This window comes from Brachypodium distachyon, chromosome 3 (assembly GCF_000005505.3).
Source record: "Brachypodium distachyon strain Bd21 chromosome 3, Brachypodium_distachyon_v3.0, whole genome shotgun sequence".
Taxonomy (NCBI): Eukaryota; Viridiplantae; Streptophyta; class Magnoliopsida; order Poales; family Poaceae; genus Brachypodium; species Brachypodium distachyon.
This window is the reverse complement of record NC_016133.3, coordinates 239,021-249,313: the sequence shown is the minus strand read 5'-3', so window position 1 is coordinate 249,313 and position 10,293 is coordinate 239,021. Positions and strand designations below refer to the sequence as shown.

Here is a 10,293-nt window from a genome sequence, read left to right as displayed (position 1 = left end):
GGAGACAAAGGGGACGGACGGGCAGGTAGTTGTTGGTGGCTGACAGGTGGGATCAGACTAGCTGCTGTCACTGTCAGTCAACGGTGTTCCATCACGTTGGACCGGGAAGCATCTAGAACCTTCTTTATGTTTTCTCTTTGTCACGCATTTTGGTTGCTTTGCTTTTCTTTTCTTTTCTTTGGGACGTCCTCCTTTGCTTGCTAGACGAGCAAAGTCCCTGGTTCTCCTGGAAGATTATACGAGTAGTCGTAGTATCATCTTCCAACAATTTTTTTTTTAAAACAACGCTCGCACGCGCAAGGGCGCCCGGGCTGTAGCACGGGTCCGGCCCATCTAAATAATACAGAGTATATTACTCATTCAGACCACGTAATTGTTTACTAACGGCCTAGCCCATCCATCCAGGCCCAGAATAGCACCTCCACTCCCGCAGCCCAACATGGTACAGCCCACAAACGGCACACACCTAGCCTTTGAACAGTCTTCTTTTTTCTTACAATAAGGCATTGTTGGATAAGTGCGAGTGTGCGACGTCGAGATGGTTAGAGCATCTTCGGCAGCAGCACTTAAATCAAGACCCCTAAATGTTGTTTAGGGGTTTTTTTCTAATTTTTGAGCCCTTATTTCAGGTCAATCTTCAGCGGTAGCTCCTAAATATCTGCTCCTATTTATTCTTAGTATTACACTGATTAGTGTGACCCGTGTGTCAGTGGGTCATTTTCTCCTCTCATCTTCTTCTTCCTGAGGTAGTAGTCGGCCGAGGTAGTAGGACGCGGCGGTCGGGCGACGACCGACCAGCGGCACGGCGGGCAGGCGGTCCGGCGGCGGCCAAGGCGCAGGCACGCTCTGCCACGCGCAGCGAGGCGGTCGTGGTTGCGATGCCGCCGGGGGATGGTTGGGGCGGAGGAGGGAGAGGGGCGTGGCAACGTTGAGGGCGGCGGCGCAAACAGAGGCAGGGGATGGGCGCGGCGGCGGGGGTGAAGGCAAGGAGGGGCGTCACGGCGCCAAGGGAGGCGGTGGCAGTGGGGTGGAGGCAGGGAAGGGCGCGACGGCAGTGGGGTGGAGGCAGTGGAGGAGCCGGCCACCAGCGCCGCCGAGCGCGGGGGAGGCAAGGCGGGGGGCGCGGGGGACGGGCGGTGACGGCCTGGGAGGTAGGCGGCGGTGGTCGTGGGCGCAGGGAGTGAGGAGGAGAGAAGAGGAGGAGCTGGGCTGACGTGGCAAAAATAGGGGCTTCCTTGGAGAGCCCCTGGGAACGGGGGCTTGAGAGTGGATTCTAGGGGCCTCCCTATTTTAGAGGATCAAATAGAGGTCCTGTTGAAGAAGTTTTTTTACTTCCGGCTCTAAAACGGGATAGGGATCTTGTTTAGGGGTCCTGCTGAAAATGCTCTTAGAAGACAATTAATCGACTTCCTGGTCGCAACCCGATTCCGCACCTCCAAAGAAAAGCCTGGAAACGGAAAAGGACCAAGCATGCATCGCAATCCGATTCCACACCTCCAAAGGAAAACCCGGAAATGGAAAAGGAACAAGCTTGGCAAGCCGACTCTGCACCTCCAAGCTGCTAATTATACAACGTCAAGTTGGATTTGGTTCGATCATGTCCGTGTAACCAGGACGTTGCAAATTTGGTGATCAGTGTATTTGTATTATCGAGTGAGAAACTGTTCTCCACTGTTTGTGTCTCTGGAACTTGAGATTTAAGAGTTACTCAAGGTACGTTGGTGTGTAGTATTTGTCGATCGAGCAGATGCGATTAATTGTTTCTCGCTGCAGCTTTGACGTTCATATGTTGTTGCTCATGTTTTTTCTAAGTTTAGGTTGTGACTATAGTACTTCATCCATCTCAAAATAAATGATTTGGATTTGTATAGATTATTATACAATTCCAGCCACTTATTTCCGGTACTCAGACCAGTTGCGTGTGTTCTCGTGTGGAGTGCATACAGTAAGAGAGTAGGATCACATGACCCACAGCTCTCTAGAAGTCTGTTATGCTATATTAAAAAAAAGATTCTTAATCTCAACTTTCAAGTAGTCGCGGAATGAAACGGATTGTAAGGCAGCATCATAGCAAACCAAGCATAACTACTCGGGGCGCGCTAGGCGTCGGCCGGTTCGACAGCCGTGCGATTCCTGCCATCGTACGTACCAGATCGGATTAAGAAATCATCTGTCGGGGGCATCTTAGCACAACAGCTTTGGCCTGCAGCAGCTTGGAGTTGGACGCTGTTGACCGCCACTGTGACCTGTCGCTGCAACCACAACGTCTCCTACCGTCGTCTTCGTGATGCATGCCCTTCCTCCGTTGGAGTTGCCGCTCTCGTCATGCCCGGCCGTCACGGGAGCCGTTGGGGCCGAAGAAGAAGAAGAGGTAAATGCATTTTATTTTATTTAGATGTTGCAAACGTTGTTTCTAGATGCTACGAGTATGTATTTGTGTTGCTACGTACACAAGCATACTATGTTGCAACGATTATAGGTATACTGCGTAAGGGGATTTGTTTCGATGCTGAAACCGCTTCAATTCAATTCCTTGGATCGGTTGCTCGGGCAATCAATCAATCAACCGCCAAGAGACGCGAGACGTTTCATCTGCCGCTTCTACTTTTTACAGCTTCCATTTAACCGGCGCCGGCGGCCGGCCAAGACGAAGAAGAATTCAAGACAAAGGAAGATGGGCGTTGGGGGCAGTTTCTGGGACGTCTTGAAGCCGTGCGCACGTCACGAGGGCGGCGACTACCTCCGCGGGCGTCGCGTGGCCGTTGACCTCTCCGTGTGGGTCATCTCCTCCCTCAGAGTCCCCGCGCGCCGCCCCCACCTCCGCACCACCTTCTTCCGCACGCTCTCCCTCCCCCGTCTTCGTCCTCGACGGCCCGCCCTCGCCCCTCAAGTCGCGCTTCTTCTCCTCTTCCTCGTCTCCGGCGCCGGCCAAGAGCAGAAACGCCGCCTTCACCAAGTACATCTCCGAGTGCGTCGACCTCCTCCGCCACCTGGGGATGCCGGTGCTGTGCGCGTCCGGCGAGGCGGAGGCGCTGTGCGCGCAGCTCAACCGAGACGGCCACATCCACGCATGCCTCACCGCCGACACCACCACCGTCATCAGGGCGCTCCGCCCAAACGCAATCGAGTGCTACCACATGGCCGACATCCAGTCCACGCTCGGCCTCACGCGCAACCACATGGTGGCCATGGCGCTGCTCGTCGGCTGCGACCACGACCGCCATGGCGTGCGCGGCGTCGGCCGGGCCACCGCGCTCCGCTTCCTCAACTCCTTGCACCAGCACAATAATGTCTTGGACATGCAAGTATCTTTCCATCTATCTCTTCTTTTTTGCCATTATATATATATATATATATATATATTTATTTATTCAGATATATTTCAGATTACATGAAATCGGTAGCGGCAAATACCCAAGGACGACGAACGACTGGCAAGCCAACGTCTGCAAGAGACTAGCCGCCGAGCCCAACTTCCCCAACGACGACATAATCAAGCTCTACTTGTGCAGCCATCACCATCTGGATGCAGAGGCTCTGAGGTGGGACGACCCTGATGTCGACGCCCTGGTGGATTTCTTGGGCTACACGCAGGACTGGCCGCCGTCTTACGTCCGGAGACACATGCTTCCGATGCTGTCAACCATATATCTACGCCGGCTGGCTTCTTCGTCTCCTCCATGTGGTCAAAACTTGCTTCTCTGTGACCGGTGTGAATTCCACTCGATTCAACGGATCAAGGTCCGCCATGGCCGCCCTTGTTACCTCGTCAGATGGATCATCAAGAGGGCCGGGGACGACGATGATGGCAGCATGTTTCTTGTGACCGAGGAAGATATCTAGCTCGTGACTGCTGCATTTCCTGACCAAGCGCGACGGTTTCAGGTATGTATATATCTGGCCTGTTGCATGCTCAACTCATTTTCTTGTGCCCCACCAGCAAGTGATCGACCAGTAGGTACATATATTTTCTGTTGAACAATAACATCAACACGTACGTACGTTTTATTGGTTTGCAGAGGCGGCTGAGAGAAGAGAAATCAAGACCACTAGGGAAGAAACGCAAGCCGAATTAACCTGCAGGCAAAGATTAATAGCAGCAGCAGCAGGCTGGAGATGAGATCAAAATTTCGACTCAACTGAAAACTGAATCAGTGTTATTTTGCAGTCAGCCCTGTATATATTTTAAGACAAATTAACATACTAGTATATCAATTCAACCATCTCTAGCTAGCTAGCACGGCGTATCTATACCAATATTCTATTACTATCTATTAAATTGGAGTTGGTGGTGATGGTACGGTCGTCGTCTCGTAGATTAACTTCGTTAAAATTACAACCAATATGCCATTGCCTATTATATTATTTTCCTCTAGTTTTTTTTCATGATTTCTCCTACTCCGTCTTACGACCGACGCCACCACACCCACATACCGACCTCGACGCGCCATGAGTTGCCTACATGGAAAATAAAAATAAATAGTTTGTGATTTTGTTGACCCGTAGCAACGCGCGGGCACACCTGCTAGACCAAAATTACGAGTTTGCCACCGCTGTCATCACTTTTAATCCCGAAGCGTTTTTTTATCCGATTGATTCTAACCACCAAGGTACGTCCTCGATACTTTCCGCACGACCCTCTCACGCGGGCACGTAGCCCGACCCCTGCCCCCTTCCCTCTCGCACCTATCCCCTCGATTCATCCCCCCCGAACTCTTCTTCCTTGCACCGCTCGATCCGCCTCCTCCACGAAGTCCGACTCCTCCCTTCCCTCTCACGCGGGCGCGCAGCCCGACCCCTGTCCCCTTCCCTCTCGCCCCTATCCCCTCGGTTCATCCCTCCCGAACTCTTCTTCCTCGCACCGCTCGATCCGCCTCCTCCCTTCATCGCCATCCTCGCTCGTTCTCCATCTCCATGCCGCCGCCGCCACTGCTCTCCCCCGCCGCGCCGCCCTCTCTCCAGTCCTTCTCCGGTCTCTCTACTACCGATCTGGCCCGCGCGACCACTCCCGTCTCCTCATCCCCTGCCCCGTCTCCTCCTCCCAAGTCCCGAGGAGACTCGATCTGGGCATCTGGCGGCCCAGAGCCCCCTGCCCTCTTCGCTCCTCCGGCGCTCCCGATCTGGACCAAGGACACCGAGCCCCTGCCCCCTTCCCTCTTCATCTATCTGGACGGGTGGCTGTAGTCTGTGGAGGAGATCGACAGTGTGTTCTGGTAGAGGCGGGGCGAGCCGCGAGCGAGGTAGGCGGAGCTTGGCAGCGGCGCTGCAGTCTAAAGACGGAGGCGTGATGACAGTGTTGCAGAAGATCGGGAGAGGCCGGGTGGCGTTCGACGACTAGGTGGAGGCGTAGGACGACACGCTGCCAGTTGCGAAGCGCTCGGGTCCCGTTGAAGGCCAGATCCCAGTGATGAGGATCCGCGTGGGGAAGACAACAGTGCCGCTCCTTCGTCCGGCCTGCGTCGTCAAGATCCTTCGCGGCGCCCGCTCCTCGGCGGATCGGTTGGGCGCCTCCTTAGCTGGTCGTCAGCGCGCCGCGGCTGCGGATCCGATGCATGGTGGCGGAGATGGGCATGGGGGTAGCGCGGGCGCCTTCCTCCAGTGACGCCGCAGTAGCAGCTGCTCCCGAGCGGGCGTTCTAGCGATGCTATTACCGACGCTTTTCTCTATTTTTTCTTTATTTTTGCTAAAATCTTGGCCTAATTGATGGTACATGCAAACCATGCTTTCTAAATATAATTAGGACATGGATCTGCTCTGAAAATCCCATTGATTTAATTTCCCTCCGTATATGATTTTAGTTTTACCATTTTCCTGAATCTATTTTTTGACCCGATTGGACTTGATCATTTGACTAATCGATGATGGTTGAAACATGCCCAATATATGTGGCATGGCATCGCATAGATGCGTGATGGAGCGAAGGGAGAGCAGCATCTCGTCGGGGCTAACATAATTTTCATATGGACTAAAAATTATAAAATATGAAATTATATCGGAAAAAGCGTTTTCGGCAGACTGAATTAACGTTTTTTCGATCAGAAATTTCGGTAACTGCTAAACTTGCTCTCAATACGTAGCTACGTGCAAAAGACACCACTTTTAAAAACTGCTAGCATGTTTTTTAATTTCTTTTCTTCCGTAGCAACGCACGGTGCTTTTTGCTAGTTTATATATTAAATTGCAGTTGGTGGCTCGATCCAAAACATTATTACCGCTACCTGCCACCGCGCGCCCGTTCTTTGCTAACGCACACGGAAAAAAAATCACCCGGCGCAATCCTTCTCCTCCCGATACAAAACTCACTCGCGTAGCGCCCGTGGACCGTCGGTGGATGTGACAGCGCCTCCAAGATCCAGCCATCCTCATCCCGATCCAAAGCTAGCCGGCGGAAGGCAAGTTCCCTGTGAGGCTTGCCCTCATCCCGATCCCACGCCGCAGTCTCCTCCCTGGCCGGGCCACGAGATCGCCTGACAGCGTGTACATCATCAGGCAAGAAGCGGACCTGGGCTTGCGGCTCGCTGCAGTACCTGAGCCTGTATGGCTGCTGCGTCGCATAAACCATCACCACCGCCACTAGCATCAGGTAGCTGCCTACTTGCCTGCCGCCTGGCCACATCTCACACAATCAATTCTCTTCTTCCCCCTTGCTTCCCCAGTCCAAAATTTCTCGCCGCCGTCCCGAGCGCGCCGCCGGCAACCAGGTGAGACATCGTCGACCTCGTGGCGTTTTTCTTGATCCCCACACCCTTGCGCATCTTCTGACACGCGCCATTTTCCTTCTGGGGCGCCGTAGCTCGCAGCTGACGCACGCCCGAAGCTCCACGCCGCCAACGAGCTCACCCGAAGACCACCGCACGCCGTCGTTGATCTTCCGCCATCCAAGAGGTACGAGAACGACCCTGTTTTGCCTCCTCTTCTTTTCCCCCTTTGCCGCATCGCCTAGAACGCACAGGAGCGCCCGCGCCGCCATTCCCGTGGAGTTCGCCGGTGAGAAGGACTCGTCGGAACCCTAACCCTAACTATCGGAGACGCGGAAGCGACCGTGACCGTTAGATCTCCTCCGACAGACGAGATTAGATCATCTTAATCGAACGGGTACGCTTAGATCTCGGCCGCACGTGTTATGTTAAGGAGATCCAACGGCTGAGATTAAATCCCAACCCGAACCGGTACTGGCCAATCATAGCGCGCCACGTGGCCCCTGTTAAAATGAAAATATAAACCCCGATTTAATTAAATGGCAGTTTTGCAGAAAAGCCCCTGTAACTTCAAATGATCACATCTTTAAATCTGTTTGGCCAAATTTGATGATCCACACCTTTTTGGATTCCTTAGGAAATTTAGAATTTTTTGGCACTGTCCAATTTTAAATTTGAATTTTTGAACCACATTCAAATTACAGAATAGAGTTCAATGCCATTTAGTTCATAACTAATTATTTAGAAGTCCTTTTTAATTGAAACCGGTGACCAAAAATTGGTTTTATTATCCTCTGTCCAATGGGACAGAACAACAAATATTTTGAATTAAATTATTTGACCGATGCCAATAGAACCTTATTTATGGTTTTAATAAATTGTTTTTACCTTTGTTTAAAAAACCTAATGCATTTTCTTTTAATTGCTAATGCTTAGGATCAGTTGATCATCCAAATAAAATAAAACCCAAGTCATGTCGCATGCTTTGCATCGCATCATAGCATATTTTATTTTTGTCATGATTTGAATTGTGTGTTTATGTGTGTGTATATTGTTTGTATTTGAATAGTTTTCTTCGAGAGCGAACCTTGTGATTGTGACGAGTGTTTGAACTCCAACTGCTACCAAGGCAAGTTCACTTTGATCATTAACCTATTATTATTAAATGTTTTTAAATTATTATGCATTAGTGTTGCTTGTAGAAATGCATTGATAGGACTATTACTCGTACTTATGCTAGCTATGATTTGACCTATTAGCTATAGGGATTACCTTTGGCATGAAACCTCCACCAATAGCCATCGTGATTAGTGTTGCTTAGCCATGCTATGTTAGTAAACGTGGGAGGGAATCTCAATCACTGTGAAATGACGGTGTCGAGTGATTTTAGAAACTTGGCAAAACAACCCTAATGAACCATCCTGGGTGGACTGCTTTGAGATTTTGAGATGTTATGCGACGTCAGGTCCATTTCTATGGGTCCCTCTGAGTCGAGTCTCCGTGGATTCGGAGATGGATCGTCCATGGACGTCTCTTCCGTGGATTCGGGAAGCGCTTGCGTCGCAAATGTGAAATGACACCTGGGGTATCAGAGACTGGACTAGTTTCTTGTTTAGTAGCTTCCAGTACAACCACAAGCTAAATGGGCTCTGGCTGGATGGAGTAAGAAATATGAACCCAGATCCGAGGGATTGTACTGAGGTAGTTGTGTAGGTGGGAACGCGGGTCCCTCAGGTGGTCTGGAGGAATATGTTCTGAAAATTCTTGAAGTCGATGGTGAACAGGGTAGGGGCACTTGATGTTTCTACTCGATGTGCTCTAGGTTAATAGGAGCATGGGTGTTTCTACCCCGTGTCCATTAGTTAACCATAATGTATCTTTCTTTGTAGTAAGATAAACTATGTTTTGCTACCACGCCATAAAAGCCTGAACCCCACTATACCTCAAATGCATATACTTGGTAGGATCTGTTATAACTTCCAGGTGAATTTGCCAATACATTTAATGTATTGACCACATAGTGGCTGCAATCGATAATGCAGGTGAATCTGACGAAAAGTGAGGTTCGTCGATGTTCTATGGGTCATGTGCTTACATTCCAACATGCTCTCTCCTCTGGGCGTAGATGAGGCCCATTTGCTCTACTTTTCCGCTACAGTTTTATGATACGATGTTATCATGGTTTTGAAACAATATTTGTTTATGCTGGCCCAATGGGTCATGCAAGTTTGTAAGTACAATTAAGTTCTGGATGATACGATGTAATAAAGTATATTTGACTATTATATCTTGGTATTACATCTTGAACTGTGTGTGCTAGTGAGTCGATCCAGGGACTAGCACAAATAAGCACAGAGATCGAACCCTTGTGAAGGGGGGGATCGCTTCAAGGCGATTCTCCCAATTTTTGTTGTTCCACCCCGGACAACCGATGGTGACCCAGGATGACCTGTATCGCCTGCCACGGAAGATGCAAGAGCTCCATGATAAATACATGAATGTGGCATCATCAGACGTAGACCTCCAGAATCTGGAAATCAGGGTTCGAGTGTGTGGCATCATCAAAGCATTATGGCTTCTTCGACTCCAATACGAGGGAAATCCAGAAGGAAAACGACGTTACCTTCGGCATTGACTTCCTCGACTTGTTTCACCTCTTCAACCGCAAGTGCCTCGACAACACCATATTAAGACTGTGGTGTGTACACTACATGAGGGAGGCCTATAGGGTGAAGCAATATGGGATGGCCGTCGCCGACCCCCTACTCTTCAATGCCACTTTGCTTGGTCCAGACCCATTGTTGGCCGAAAGTAGAAGGTTGGCGATTGAATACCTCACTCAATTCATCTTGAAGCACAGAGACCGCCATTTCGTATTGATATTGTACCATCTACAGTAAGTTGTTTTCAATTCGCGTGAATACATAAATCTTTTTCCGTCGGAAGACTTGCTTGTTATATTATTTGGCTAATACAATGTGTGTCTTTTTGTGAAACAGCAGCCATTGGGTGACAATCGCCATCTGCCTCAATATGGGAGGGGTCACATATTTTGATCCACTAAGACGCAAGGGGAATGAACCACAACGCGACTTTGGGCCCATCAAATATGTCATCGACTCAGCCTATCGCGACGCGGTGAAATGGTACGGGATGACTGGCTTCAGCCGCAATCCCGACGCTCCCCTCAGGCACAATTTCAACTTCCCCTACGAGTAACAGCCTGAAGGATCCGTCTACTGCGGTTACTACTGCGCGCACACTATTCAGCAGATGATCAACGACTTCAAGCCGAAGGGGAAGAAGACCGAAGAAGTGAGGAATTGGTTTCTGGCCAACGCCGAAACCAATATATTTGCTGCTATTTCTGTTTCTTTGGTGTTGTATATTGTGCTGCTGTATTTCTGGTATTATCTATGCTGTGTTGTATTCCTGCTATTTCTGTGTTACAGGAATATTCAATTTTATAAATAATACATTTATTTCTTTTGGAAAAAATAGTACCAGTGGCGGTTAAAAGCCACCGCCACCGAACACATAGCAGTGGCGGTTAGACACCACCGCCACTGGAAAAGGTTCTAGTGGCGGTGGCCAT

At 50.1% G+C, this 10,293-nt stretch overlaps 1 pseudogene; it reads left to right on the top strand.

Moving 5' to 3' along the window:
* Positions 1–2,674: 2,674 nt before the first annotated feature.
* On the top strand, positions 2,675–3,843 carry LOC100846511 (annotated as a pseudogene).
* Positions 3,844–10,293: the final 6,450 nt, after the last annotated feature.